This window comes from Cervus elaphus, chromosome 13, assembly GCF_910594005.1.
Source record: "Cervus elaphus chromosome 13, mCerEla1.1, whole genome shotgun sequence".
Taxonomy (NCBI): Eukaryota; Metazoa; Chordata; class Mammalia; order Artiodactyla; family Cervidae; genus Cervus; species Cervus elaphus.
Window position 1 is genome coordinate 64625716 of NC_057827.1, and position 13633 is coordinate 64639348.

Consider the following 13633-nt stretch of genomic DNA (forward strand, 5'->3'; position numbering starts at 1 on the left):
GTCTTATTTGGTTATTTCTGGAACAGTGTGATGTCAGAATTTCCATGCCATTGTCTTTAATAAAACAAAAAGGATTCTACAATCCCACTAATGAAGGAATAAAAAGTATAGCCTCTACACTGCCTCTTGACATGGAAATATTCCAAGAATTGATCTTCTCAGACTGTGTACCTAGAATTTTTCTTTTGGCTCAGAAAATATCACAATCCTGTCATCGAGGGAGGATGTGTATGTGTAAAGAGGTTTTATACGGGAGGTGGCAGACATAACCTAAGGTATATTCTGATTAGGGAAACAGCACAAGCCACTCAAAGCTTTTGGTCTATTCTCAAACCCTCAAACCCAAACAGGATTTTTTTTTTTAATTTTCACTGTTATTTTTTTCTCAACACATTATGAGCACACAAAATATGAATATATATAGTTTGTTTGTTTGTTTTTCCAGGTTCACGTCTGATGTGCTTTGCTTAGCTTAGAGAGGATGCATCTGATGAGGGTGGCTAAAGGTAACCATTCTTATAACTCAAGAGCAGATGTTAATGATTTTGATGCATAAAAAAAAAGAGTTGTTCATGGATCTGCCATTAATATGATTTCATTCTCTCCCATTCTTCCATCTTCTTGTCCTTTGATATCAGGGCAGAAATCTCTTCTGTTCTGAGCTGATGTCATCTGGAAATGCTCTCTTTCCTTGTTCTGGAAGACAGGGCCTGTTTCCAGACAAGAACACATTTCTGAACACTCCTACAGGACTTCTGTGGTCAGTGGCCCTGGCCTGCCAAGATGAAGGGGACTCTGGTTTCCAGAATTTTAAGATCAGCTTGTGCCAATGACAGACCAGGTATTGCTGTCCAGGGGCCCAGAGTCAGGACCTGCTAAGGAGACCCTTGGTTTTAAAATGCCTTGGGGGATGATTTATCTTAAAGTATCCTTCAACTTGCTTTCTTAGCAATGCCTGCTTAGACTTCCCAAAAGGGTTAAGAGTGCCTCCTTGTAAAGAGCCAAACAATAATGAAGACACGCTATAATATTTTCTTTTGATAACATATGAAAACCAGAAGCAGAGGAGCAGCAACGTGCCAGTGAAGTTTAACAACCAGAGCTCTGGGAAAAACAGCCTTGAATGGTTGCTATTCAGTTACCAAGTCGTGTCCGACTCTTTGTGACCCCATGGACTGCAGCACTTCAGGCTTCCCTGTCCTTAATTATCTCCCAGAGTTTGCTCGAACTCATGTCCATTGAGTCAGTGATGCCTTGAATGATAGCAGCTTGTTTCTGTGGTGTAATAGTCAAACCCACCATGGCTGATTTCAAGCTATCTCCCTTAATGTGAATTTGGAAAGAGGTGCCTGTAATTGGCTCCTATAAGTCAGGACTGAAATGGAGCAGAATCCTACGGTCCTTGCCCCTGTCTCCAAACTCCCCAGTCCTCAGCCTGCCTTTTGCTTGTGGAAAACTTTAGTCAAAGAACAACTTTAATCAGAGAAATGAGAACATGCAGAAATGAAGGAAAACAGTCAAAGGAGACTAATTAATAATAATGCAGTCATTAAGCATAGTCAAGGATCTTCGTTCTTTCTCAAGGGCTATAGACATTATTCTGAGCCATACTCTGTGAATTGTCTTATAGGTACTGAAACCCCTGGTGGAGAAGTTAACTCATGATGACTAGACTGTACCCATGACACCAGCTGCCACAGTTCCAAGAATTGGTTTCAGAGGTATGGAAACAAACCGAACTTGGAACTGAAGATTAACTGTACCTAAAACAACCAAGATGACACTGGTCAGACCACCAATGATCAATCTGAAGATGGCTGTCAGAGCTGACTGTGCTGCTTCTGCATGTAGCCCCCTCGTTCTGTCTATAAAAGCTCTGGCCCTACTTGCTGTCAATGTCAGGAGTTGGCCTTTGGACAGATGTCCACCCTCTCCCCCAGTTGCCTGCATCTGAAATAGAGCAAACTTCCCTTTCCACCAACCTGGCCTGTTTGCTTGCTTTTGGATGGCGAGCAGCTGGACCTCATACCATTCAGTAACAGGACCAACTTTAGCGCAGCCGCTGCTTTAGGCTATGGAATAGCAGATGAAGAGAGCATAGAGTTTGGAGAACAAAGACCAGGCTTGGATTCCAAATGCACTTTGGAATCCTGACTCAAGTATTGCTAAATTACTTTTGGATCCTCGGTTGTTCAGTCACTAAGTCATGTCCATTGAGTCGGTGATGCCATCCGACCATCTCAACCTCAGTCATCCCCTTCTCCTCCTTCCCTCAATCATTCCCAGCATCACGGCCTTTTCCAATGAGTCAGCTCTTCACATAAAGTGGGCAAAGTATCAGAGCTTCAGTTTTAGCATCAGTCCCTCCAATGAATACTCAGGGTTAGTTTCTTTTAGCATTGACTGTTTTGATCTCCTTGTTGTCCAAGGAGATCTCAAAAGTCCCAAGACTCTCAAAAGTCTTCTCCAGCACCATAATTCAAAAGCATCATTTCATTGGTGCTCAGCCTTCTTTATGGTCCAACTCTCTGCTAGTCCCTCCAAAAAATAGAAGAATGTGCACTTTTGCAGCTAAGTGTAAGCTTAATAAGGAGATGCATGGGGAAGTTTTATCTGGCAAGCACATTATTTTCATCCCCGACTCACCTGAGAGGTGCATGGACTGCTCTAAGGGTGCCACTGGATTCCTCTCATTTTATTTTTCCTACTATGTCTTCTCATGTGTAAAATGTAAAATAGTTCTAATTTACAAAATAAAAAGTATCTCAGAGAAGTGAGGAAATCCCCTCATAAAACTCACCCTCTCTCGTTTGCATTTCTACAGAGCCTTTTCATTGCAACCTCTGTGAGATGAGAAAGTATTTATTATATACTAATGGATATCCCTTTGGAATCTCAAAAAAAAAAAAAAAAAGGAATTTCCTAAAGAGAAAGGTGGCAAGATCCTGGGGCTATACCAATTCAAGTACTAATAGCATCCTTTTATCTCTTCCCATCAGTTAAAGAATGATGGACTGTATACAAAAGGCATTCTTGTGTTCTCTGAACACAGGATTGATTGCTTTTTGGGAGCTATGAAGACAAGCTAGCCATGCCACTGACTTATTTATTTACATTCCACTTATAAGGAAGCTGACACATAAAGGTCATGAATTTGGGATTGCAAGATGCTGGCTTCTCCTTCCATCTCTTCCATTACTGCATGGCTGACCTAGGTTGAGGCCTTCCTTTCTCCAGGAATCAGAAGAACCTCATCTGGAAACAAAGAATATTCATAAATTTCTCATTGAGTCTATATGTATGTTTGCAAGACAGAACGCAGATAATGAGTACAAACTCCCAGAGGACAGAGTCTGCCTCTCCAAGCCTTTCACCTTCAGTATACATCCAACGGCAATTTTGTTCCTATTTGATTAATAAGTTGGTCAAGAGTCTGGAACAAAAACCACCAACAGAAGACACTCAATAAGTGCCAGTGGTATTGAATCCAGTCCCTAAGAGCCTATAAAAACCTCAGACTTCAGGAAAATGACAGCTCTATGGTTGTACCATTTCCAAATCAAGAGAGACACATATTTCTTCATTATGAGCTTACGTTCAATGTGAAACGACTTCTCCAAAATAACCACCATAAGCAGTTAATAAATTGGGAATAAATAATGTACAACACTGCAAATTGCATCCCTAATAATCTATCATACATGCATCTGCTCTGGATCATGCAAGACAACCATGACACCTTGATTTAATTGGGCCAATGAGTGGTGGCATATGCTTTATGGTGGTCTCATTGACATCTTTTGCACCCAAGGAATCAAATTAAACCTACTTGCATATTAAGCACTATGTGGTCTTTTCTGCCCTGGAAGTGAACATGTGTCGCTATCAGCCTGGGCTTGATGGCGTGGGAAGAGAATCTTGGGGTGCAGTGGTGAGGCCAGGCAATATCCTATTGATTTCAGTGAGACCGTACGTTCTTTGAAATGATCTGCAATGGTCCTGGATGGTCTCTTTCTCGGTCCAGCTGCAGCGCTAATAAAAGCGCTTAGTAATAATGGCGTAATTGTATGTGGGGGCCTGAAATATTGCCACGTATACTGTATCTTCTCCATCTTTGCCTCCGAACCACTTCGATGGTCTCTACTAGGAAAATACTAGAGCTGCCTTATCAGATGACCTCGGCCACTTCTTAGCTGTGCTCATGAATGCTAAACTGGCCAATTCCAACTCATTTGGCACTGGAAGGGCAGTTTAATTCTAGCTGCTTCAATCCTGATTCTCAGAGAGCAGAGAATCAAAGCGGTGCTGAAACAACTATCAGATCAAATATATTTTGTACCATCCTTCTTGAGGAGAGGTTAGCATGCTGGTCTCTTCCATCGGAGGGCAGGGCAGGGAATGGAATCATCATGAGGTCCTTGGGAAGGGGAAGCACAGCGGGTCTAGCTCTTCCTCCTTCTCCAAGGGCCGCTTGGCTGTGTCCAGCAAGCCCACCTCCCCATGGTCACGCCTGCCCCCGCCTGCATTATGCAAATCAATCTCTCCTACAAGCTTCTATTCACTGGCGGGCAGGAAACTCAGCCTTCCCAAGCCCCAAGCCTGGAAGCTGAGCAGCTCTAGGCAATTATCTGTTTTGAAGGAATACACTGATTTGACATTCTTAAGAAGTCACAGACGTCTGATTTCATAATATAATTTGTAGAAGTAAAAAAGGCAAGTTAAACATTTGCTTACACATATCATGTTTACATGTGTTCAAAGAACTTTCCAAAACTTTGCAGTCTCATCCAACTGCATCTTTTTTAAGCTCGCTTCGCTCTTGTAGGTTTGCAAACAAATTCCACAGCACATTCAACCGCAAATTGATTTACTTTTGGGGAAACTCCTTGAGTTTCGCGACTTTCTTCTTGCTGTTTAACGTACACACAGATGCAAAAAAGAAAAAACAATCTCCTAACACAGGAACACAAATCTGGCATCCGGAGGAGTCGATTTTTTCATTTATTCTCAAAGTGAAGGGAAAGCAGCAATGGATGAGATCCAGATTGCCAAGGAGTGTGCGAATGACTTCTTGGTCCCCGCTGGCAGTGTGAGTGAGCGCATCTCAGGGCAGGGTGGCGGAGGGAGACAGGAGCGTCCCCACACGAGGGAAGACCATTTGTTTAGCACGTAACCTGGGTGTCCGGCCTTCCATCATTCAGTGAAGGGCATCACCACTCTCAGGCGTTCAACTGCATTGCCTCTGGTCCCTCCCATTGAGTAATCAGTCCCTGAGGCTGAGTCCCACTGAATGGAATCCTGTCTCCTGTATCTTGAATTTGCTTCTCCATCCCTGATGCTTTAGAACTTGGACTCTGGCAATAACTTCCCCCCAAATTGTGCGGACCCAGACTCTTTCTGTCCCTTGCTCCTCATTGCTACCAGAGAGAAAAATACATTTGTCCATCCGAACCAAGGGACATCCTTATTAAACTTACAAGGACTCTCCCTCCTTCAGGATAAAGGGTCAACTCCACAGCATAACTTTGGAGGCCTTTTATGATCAAGCCCCTGCTTTCTTTGAATCTGATTTCCATGAGTATGTCTCAAGCTCCAACCATATTCTGTGTATGTGTCTTCCTGTGCATTCCACAGGGTCTTTGCATATGCTGTTCCATTGACCGTGAAAAACTTCTTACCATTTTCAGCCAGAAGACACCTACTCATCCTTCAAAATCAGCTCAGATTCCATGTCTGGATCATTCCTGAGTGCCCCCCAGAACAGGGTTAAGACTTTCTTTCCCTTGTCCCTAGCATCATACATTTCTCTACACTAGCATGTGTTACTTTCTACAATCACTTGCCTTTTCACTGATGCATATCTCACTAAAATTTAATTTTCATGAGACTGAGGTTGTGTCTGTTATGAGATTTGCAAACTGTATGTCTTTTAGCACCACGCTTTGATGACTTCTGTACATGCAACAACAAACACAGTTCCTGGAATGCAGTAGATGCTGCAGAAAAGTTTCACGCAAATGAATGGCTACATGAAGGAGATAGATCGTGAAAATGGACTGGTATGCAGTAGCTCAAAATGCGATGGCTCAGGCCCTTCTGCCTAGGAAAGGTCCCTCATAAAGAAACCCAGATTTATTACATAAAATCAGGCCACTGAATGCTGTGAACTCCGTAGACAGTGGGTAGGAAAACCACTCCCTCAGGGGCCTGAAATAAAGGCAACACCATTGCATCACTGCATTGGCCCCAATCGTTAAACATTACCCTTCTTACACATCTACCACTGCATTGGACGCCTTGAGTTTCTGCTGATGCTGGAGGGGGCCTCAGAGAAGCTGAAGGCATGAGGAGAGGGCTAGCACCTGGAAGGGAGCCCACGGGGGCGCCAGAGAGCTGGAAAGAGGATGGCGGGGTGCCCCCTCCTGCAGCTGAGTTGGCCTAGGGCTTACTGGACAAGGATCTCTCATCTGTACGGAGTCAGCTTCTCCTTGGCTGGAGTTTCAGAATCCCCCCTGCCCCTGTGCCGTGAGAGGGGATGGAGACCTTACCTACTCCCTGCCTCCCACCCCAGCTGGGCCTCTCGTCACTTTAAAGTCACCTCTCCCAGTTTGGCAAAGATGCTGAAGGCCTGGCCACTGAAGAGAGGCTCCATGGAAAGCAGCCTCTGCGGTGCACAATGAAAGAGGCCGGAGTTTACCAACAAACAGGACTTTCAATCTGCCTGACTTCTGTCCCTGAGTAAAGGAGCATCTGCCCAGCCTCCCGCCTTCCAAGGTTTGCAGTTCTGTTTTTTGTTTATTTGCTTTCTGAGAAGTCTGTAAGTACCCCAGTGTCCAGGCTGTAAAGGCTGACTCCGGAAAGATCTTGTTGGATTATAACCTGGTTGGCAGCTGGCTGCCCCGGGCCATCCTCGTCTCCAGCCAGAGCTCTGCCATTAAGGCTTGGAAAGCCGCAGCGCTAATAGGAACCAGGCAGGGAAAGTGAAGCTGAAACCAGGAATGTGCGGCCAAGGCTTCCAGCTCTGCTCAGCTGTGTGGGGCCCAGTTCAGTCACGCATTGCTGCAGCTGGGACGCTCCAGACCGGGGCGTTGGCAACCGGGGTGCCTGGACTCGGCCCCCAGTGCTTTCTAGGTGCTTCTGTCCAAGCTCTTGGTTGCCAGACACCCCTTCCTGGTCTCTGGGAGGCAGTCTGGTGTTCAAACCCCGGGCCCCGTGGGACTCAACCAGAATGTAAGCGATGGGGTGGAGACTCGCAGTCTATTCTTCAGTCTGGTCCTTGCAGGCATTTGGAATGAAGTGGGTAGAAGAGGCCTGGATACAGTAGAGTTATTTTGGCCAAGGTCTCCCTCCGCCAGATCTGCAGACCTCAAGGTGTGACTCATGGACCAGAAGGAAGCAGGCGTGGACGCTGACCATCAAGGTGGTCACCTCATGGAATCATGGACAGAAAATTAATTGCAGGCTACCAAGGATTGATGCTTTAGAATTACGGTGCTAGAGAAGACCCTTGAGAGTTTCTAGGACAGCAAGGAGATCAAACTAGTCAATCGTAAAGGAAATAAACCCTGCGTATTCATTGGAAGGACTGATGCTGGAGCTGAAGTTCCAATGCTTTAGCCACTTGATGTGAAGAGCCAATTCATTGGAAAATACCCTGATTCTGGGAAAGATTGAAAGCTGGAGGAAAAGGAAGCAGCAGAGGATGAAATGGTTGGATGGCATCACTGACTCAATGCACATGAATTCGAGCAAATTCTGGGGAGATTGTGAAGAACAGGGGAGCTTGGCTGCTGCAGTTCATGGGATCTCAAAGAGTCAGACATGACTTAGTGACACATCAATCCAACTTCAAAAGCCCCCACACAACTGTCCTTGAAAGAGTCACCTACAGGCATGCTGCCTGAGAACTCTGACATCACTGAGGAGCTCAGAGTCAATGCCCTTTAGAAGCATCACCTTCTAACCATCACTTCAGGCAAAGAATCTGCCAGCATTGCTGGAGACCTGGGTTTGATCCCTGGGTTGGGAAGATCCCCTGGAGAAGGGAAAGGCTACCCACTCCAGTATTCTGGCTTGGAGAATTCCATGGGCTGTATAGTCTATGAGGTCCCAAAGAGTCGAGCACAACTGAGTGACTTTCATTGTCTGTCACTGTCTAACCTTCAGCCTCCCTGCAGATCGGGCAGCTCTCGCTGCAGGCTGGACTGCCCATCCTGGAAGCTCTGTGCTGCCAAGGACAACACAACTGCTCTGGCCCAGGGGGTGCCAAAAGGTAGGGTTGGGGTGGAGGGCTGGGGCACGAACTTTGGGAAATCTTAATACCGTTGCAGAGTGTTGGTAGCACAGGCAGTGAAGAATCTACCTGAAATGCAGGAGACCTGGGTTCGATCCCCGGGTCAAGAAGATCCCCTGCAGAAGGGAATGGCAACCCACTCCAATATTCTAGCCTGGAGAATTTCAGGGACAGAGGAGCCTGACGGGCTATAGTCCATGGGGTCACAAAGAGTCAGATACGACTGAGCGACTAACACAACACAACAATACTGTTCAGATCATGACTAACCCTCAGGAGCTGAGGGGCGTGGAGGCTGAGAGCGGGGAGAGGGTGTCTTCAGGACCTGGGATGTACATGGTACTAAGTTAAGTGAATGGCCTACCAGCAGCTAGGTTCTATGATTTTTATTTTGTACCTGCTATTTTGGGTTTGTTTTTCCATGGAAAAGCTGGCGTGATTCATAACAACAGAGTTGGCAAGTGAATTGGCAGCACACATAGGAGGTGATGTCTTACTACCTGCGTGCATGTGTGTGTGTGTAGAATACTTGTATATTTGAGAGGTGGGTTTAGATATAGATACACATTTTTATAATTATAAAAGAATTTGTTATTATTATAGGAAACATGGGAAATATTAAATAGGTCAATTCAGTTCAGTGGCTCACTCATATCCAACTCTTTGTGACCCAATGGACTGCAGCATGCTAAGCTTCCCTGTCCATTACCAACTCCTGGAGCTTGCTCAAACTCATGTCCATCAAGTCAGTGATGCCATCCAACCATTTCTTCCTCTGTCGTCCCCTTCTCCTCCTGCCTTCAATGTTTCCCAGCATCAGAGTCTTTTCCAAGGAGTCAGTTCTTTGCATCGGGTGGCCAAAGAATTGGAGCTTCAGCATCAGTCCTTCCAATGAATATTCAGGACTGATTTCTTTTAGGAATGACTGGTTTGATCTCCTTGCAGTGCAAGGGACTCTCAAAAGTCTTCTCCAACATCACAGTTCAAAAGCATCACTTCTTCGGTGTTCAGCTTTCTTAATGGTCCAACTCTCACATCTATACATGATTACAGAAAAAAACATAGCTTTGACTAATTGGACTGTTAAATTGATAAGAAAATGAAAATCATTCATGATTGCACCATCCAGAGATTCACATCTTAACATACTTTGCTCTTCTAGCAAATATTATTTTACATGTTTGAAGTCACACTGAATACTCAATCACATCTGGCTTTTTTTTTTCTTCATCTAATGTGTTATAAGTAGGTTTTATGCCCCCTGCCCAGGAAATAATTCTATTTTAGGTTAATTTTCATTTTGTTTAATAAGGATACATTTTTTCACTTTATCTGAGAGAGTAACAGGAGCAGGATCACTGACTCAATAGACATGGATTCGAGCAAACTCTGGGAGATGGTGAAGGACAGGGGAGCTTGGTGTGCTGCAGTCCATGGGGTCGCAGAGAGCTGGACACGACTTGGTGATTGAGCAACAACAGCAAAAAGAGAACAGAAACTTTGAATTTCTTTGAAATGTTTCAGCTGTTGATATTTGTCCACTCTCTGGATTTCTGCAGCCTCTTGGTAGTTTGAACAAAGAAAGAATAAAGTCACCTGCTATCCATGCCCAAACTATAGGTCAGGTGTGTGAAAAGAAATTAACCACACTGAGCTGAATGGTGGTCTGATCTTCTTATAGCAGAGTCATGTGAGGCCCATGGAGGCCGAGGAGGACTCTAATGCCACAAAGAGTCAGGGGACAGAAGCAGCCACGGAGAGCCCTTCTCCTGACAGCTCTGGTGAGGGGCTGTGAGCATGTTTAACTTCCCATTAGCTATTTAACTGACATGTTTATTCTTTTATTCCCGTACAGAAATCCATGCGTAAGCGATAACCTTGCATGTCAAGCATACGTAATCATGGTGTTTCTTAACCAAATTGAAAACATTCAGACCAGGGCCAGATAGAAGTGTGGTGGGGTATTTTCAATTGTTCATGCCAAAAATGAGACAGAGACACTGTTTTATTTCTTTCTTGTATGCGTGTGAAGTTTGAGAGAAGGATATACTAGGGTGTGGAGTAATGGAATAAAAGGCAAACTTAATCCTATTTTGACATCAAGCCTTCACTTCATTGTGCTAGAATTGGTTTGAAAAACAAAACAAACCTTTGCTTGGCTAAGCACCCAACTTGCCAATTTGTAGATCTGTATGTAGGTGTGCACATACATAATGGCTCTCTTTATCCAGGGACTCTTGGGAAAATTTCAAGTGATATTCTTTCTTGAGCTGCTCAGTGTCACATACCATCTCAGACAAGTTACATCCAAAGACCAGTTATGTCCTAGGCCTGTAGCCAGGCTCTTTGTATCCATATGTCAGTGTAAAAAGGGGATAAATGATGAGCAGTCAAGACAGACATATGGGGGGAATGATTTCTATTTTGGGTGTGTGTGTGTGTGTGCTCAGTTGCTTAGTCAGGGTCCAATTCTTTGCAGCCCCATGGACTGTAGCCCACCAGGCTCCTCTGTCCATGAGATTCTCCAGGCAAGAATACTGGAGTGGGTTGCCATTTCCTTCTCCAGGGGATCTTCCTGACCCAGGGATGGAAATTGTGTCTCTAGCAACTCTTGCATTGTCAGGTGAATTCTTTACCACTAAGCCACCCAGAAAATTTCTTATGTATCCTAAAGGATAATCGTTATACTGAGAGATGTTAATGAAACAGAAATGGATTTTATTGTCACTTAGCTGGGTGGCCTTGGCAAAGCCCGTCTTCACTCTGCTTCAGTGTCCCCATCTTTAAAGTGAAGCCAGTGGTAGTTTCTGCCTGTGAGGCTGTTGTGAGAGGTTGGTGTGACCATGAGCATCCTACCTGCACATATCAGGTACCCACCAAAGAGAAATCATAGAAAAGAAAAATGCAAGCCTAGTTAGCATTAACCCAGTGAAGGACTCCACGTGATGATAGCACATCTGATTCTAATTCACAGCCATCCTGGTGACTTTTCCCATATGTGAACTTCCACAGCCCAGGGATCATACTTGGGCTGTGAAAGTATGAAAATAAGAAACTCATCACAACACCGTCATACTGAATATCTAGGCATCATGGTCTGAACATCTTTTCTCACCAACAGTTAGAGGTGCTGGAGGTTTGAGAGGAGGACCGACCTGTCCACGCTTATACGCTGAGTAGGAAATGAGCCATAGTCGAAGCCAAAGCCAACTAAAGCCTAGTCCTGTGTTCTGGGTACCACACCACACTGCTCCTCATCCTGTCCCTCAGGGAACTGGTGAGTGGATTCCCTGAGATGATGCTTTGCAAATCAGCCAACAGAGGACCAGCTGCTGCCTATACCTACCAGGCATTCTTCCAGGCACAGTTAGTGGGCACACAGTATGGGCCAGGATCTCTAGTGGGCACTGGGGATTAGAATTGAATAAATCCCCATCATATTTTAAAAGAGTCTATATCATCTTTTCTCCTGTCTAGATCATTCTCCTGCATCTCAAACTTCTTGTGAGATCTTGGCTTAGACAGAACCTTCAACTTCCATGTCCCGTTTGATTCAGATAGTAAAGAATCTGCCTGCAATGTGGGAGACCTGGGTTCAATCCCTGATTCAGGGAGATCCCCTGGAGAAGGGAATGGCAACCCACTCCAGTATTCTTTCCTAGAGCAGTCCGTGGACAGAGGAGCCTGGTGGGCTACAGTCCATGAGTCACAGAGTCGGACACAACTGAGCGACTTTCACACACTTGACTTTACCCACAGCATTCTCTGCTTACTTACATTCCTATACCTACTGAAGCCCTTTTGCCAGAAAGTCTTCCTCCTTCCTGAAATTCCAGTGAGAAGATACACAACCCACTTTTGAACATACACGTGACCTTTTGGTCCTACAGTTGCTTTATATCTCAGTCTTGGCTTATTTTCATGGTTGTATTGACATTGTAAGGTTATAAAACTCAACAGTTCAATTTACCTCAGCAGAGTCGTCAGCACACAGTAGGCAGTTAGCAGGTGTGTTTTGATTTACCAGCTCTGAAGCTTCCCGAAAGTGAATCAAAGGGTGAAATGCAACTCTGGCGAGCCAGGAGCCGGGACTACAGAGCCCAGACGGTCAGAGAGCACTATCTCCAACAGTTTGTGTGCCTAACCAGTTCCCTGAGGTGCGATCAATGAGTCAGATCCAAGAGAGCCTTCAGGACTCTGGGTGAGAAGTTCAGTTGGTTGTAAGGTGAAAGGCAAGGGCAAGCTTGAGGTGTGCTTGAAACAGAATTCATCAGCACAGCCTCTCCTGATGAGCAGACTAGTTCTATGCTGGAATAGAATGTTGTGGAAACAGTCTCCTCTATCTAAGTGGCCAAAAAGAGAGTTGTGTTTGCTGGTTTGGGTCAGATTTGATAGCAGATCCCCTCTTTGCCCTTATTGATTATGGATGTGTTTTGCCAATTCACTCACTGCGTGAGGCTTCTTATACCATCAAGTTGTCCTGGTGAAGCTTTGAGTATTAATCTCCATCAAGGCAGCAAAGAACACTCTCATGTGAGTGAAACTCGCATGAAACATTTGCTTCCATCAGCTATGACCCTGTCCTTTATACCAGACTCAATATATTCACCATCTGGGCACTGATTCATCTGAAAGGGGGAGATCTGCTGACTTCACCATCAGCCTGGTCCCTGGAAAGCACAGAGGTCTTGATGGTTCTGCTTATACTGCAACCAAAGGAAAGATCTAGATGCTTCTGTTTAATTGAACTATAGCAGATTTACAATGTTGTGTTAGATTCTGGTGTATGGCAAAGGGATTCAGTTATGCATATGTATACATATTCTTTTTTGTATTGTTTTCCTTTATGGTTTATTACAGGGCATTGAATCTCGTTCCCTGTGCTATACAGTAGGACCTTGTTGTTTATCTATTTTATAGATAGTAGCTTGCATCCACTAATCCCAAACTCTTAATTTATCCCTCGTCCCCCCACTTCCCCCTTTGGTAAACTTAAGTTTGTTTTCTATGGCTGTGAATCTGTTTCTGTTTCATACATAAGTTCATTTTTGTCACATTTTAAATTCCACATGTAAGTGATATCATATGGTGCTTGTCTTGATGTAAGAAAGATCTAGACTAATGTTGATGCCCAGAGATCATGGTGGTCCCTTTGGTGTGAGAGCAGTGAATATGTTCACAGATCTGGGTGGAGGGTGTATATTGAATATTTTCCATTTGAAAGGCTCCTCTGGGCAACAATAAAACTCCAGGAAGGAGTTTCTTCCTCATTTCCATTCACTTAGCACAATCTGCTTGCATGGCAGATGTGTCAGGACCCATGTGGAGGGTTAATGAGGA

At 44.6% G+C, this 13633-nt stretch overlaps 1 long non-coding RNA gene across 1 annotated transcript; it reads left to right on the plus strand.

Annotated features, from left to right (window-relative positions):
- The first annotated feature begins 443 nt into the window (after positions 1-443).
- LOC122706645 lies at positions 444-2256 on the plus strand. The gene is made up of 3 exons (XR_006344432.1): positions 444-506; positions 639-841; positions 1631-2256. It is a non-coding gene; the product is annotated as an uncharacterized LOC122706645 (long non-coding RNA).
- Positions 2257-13633: the final 11377 nt, after the last annotated feature.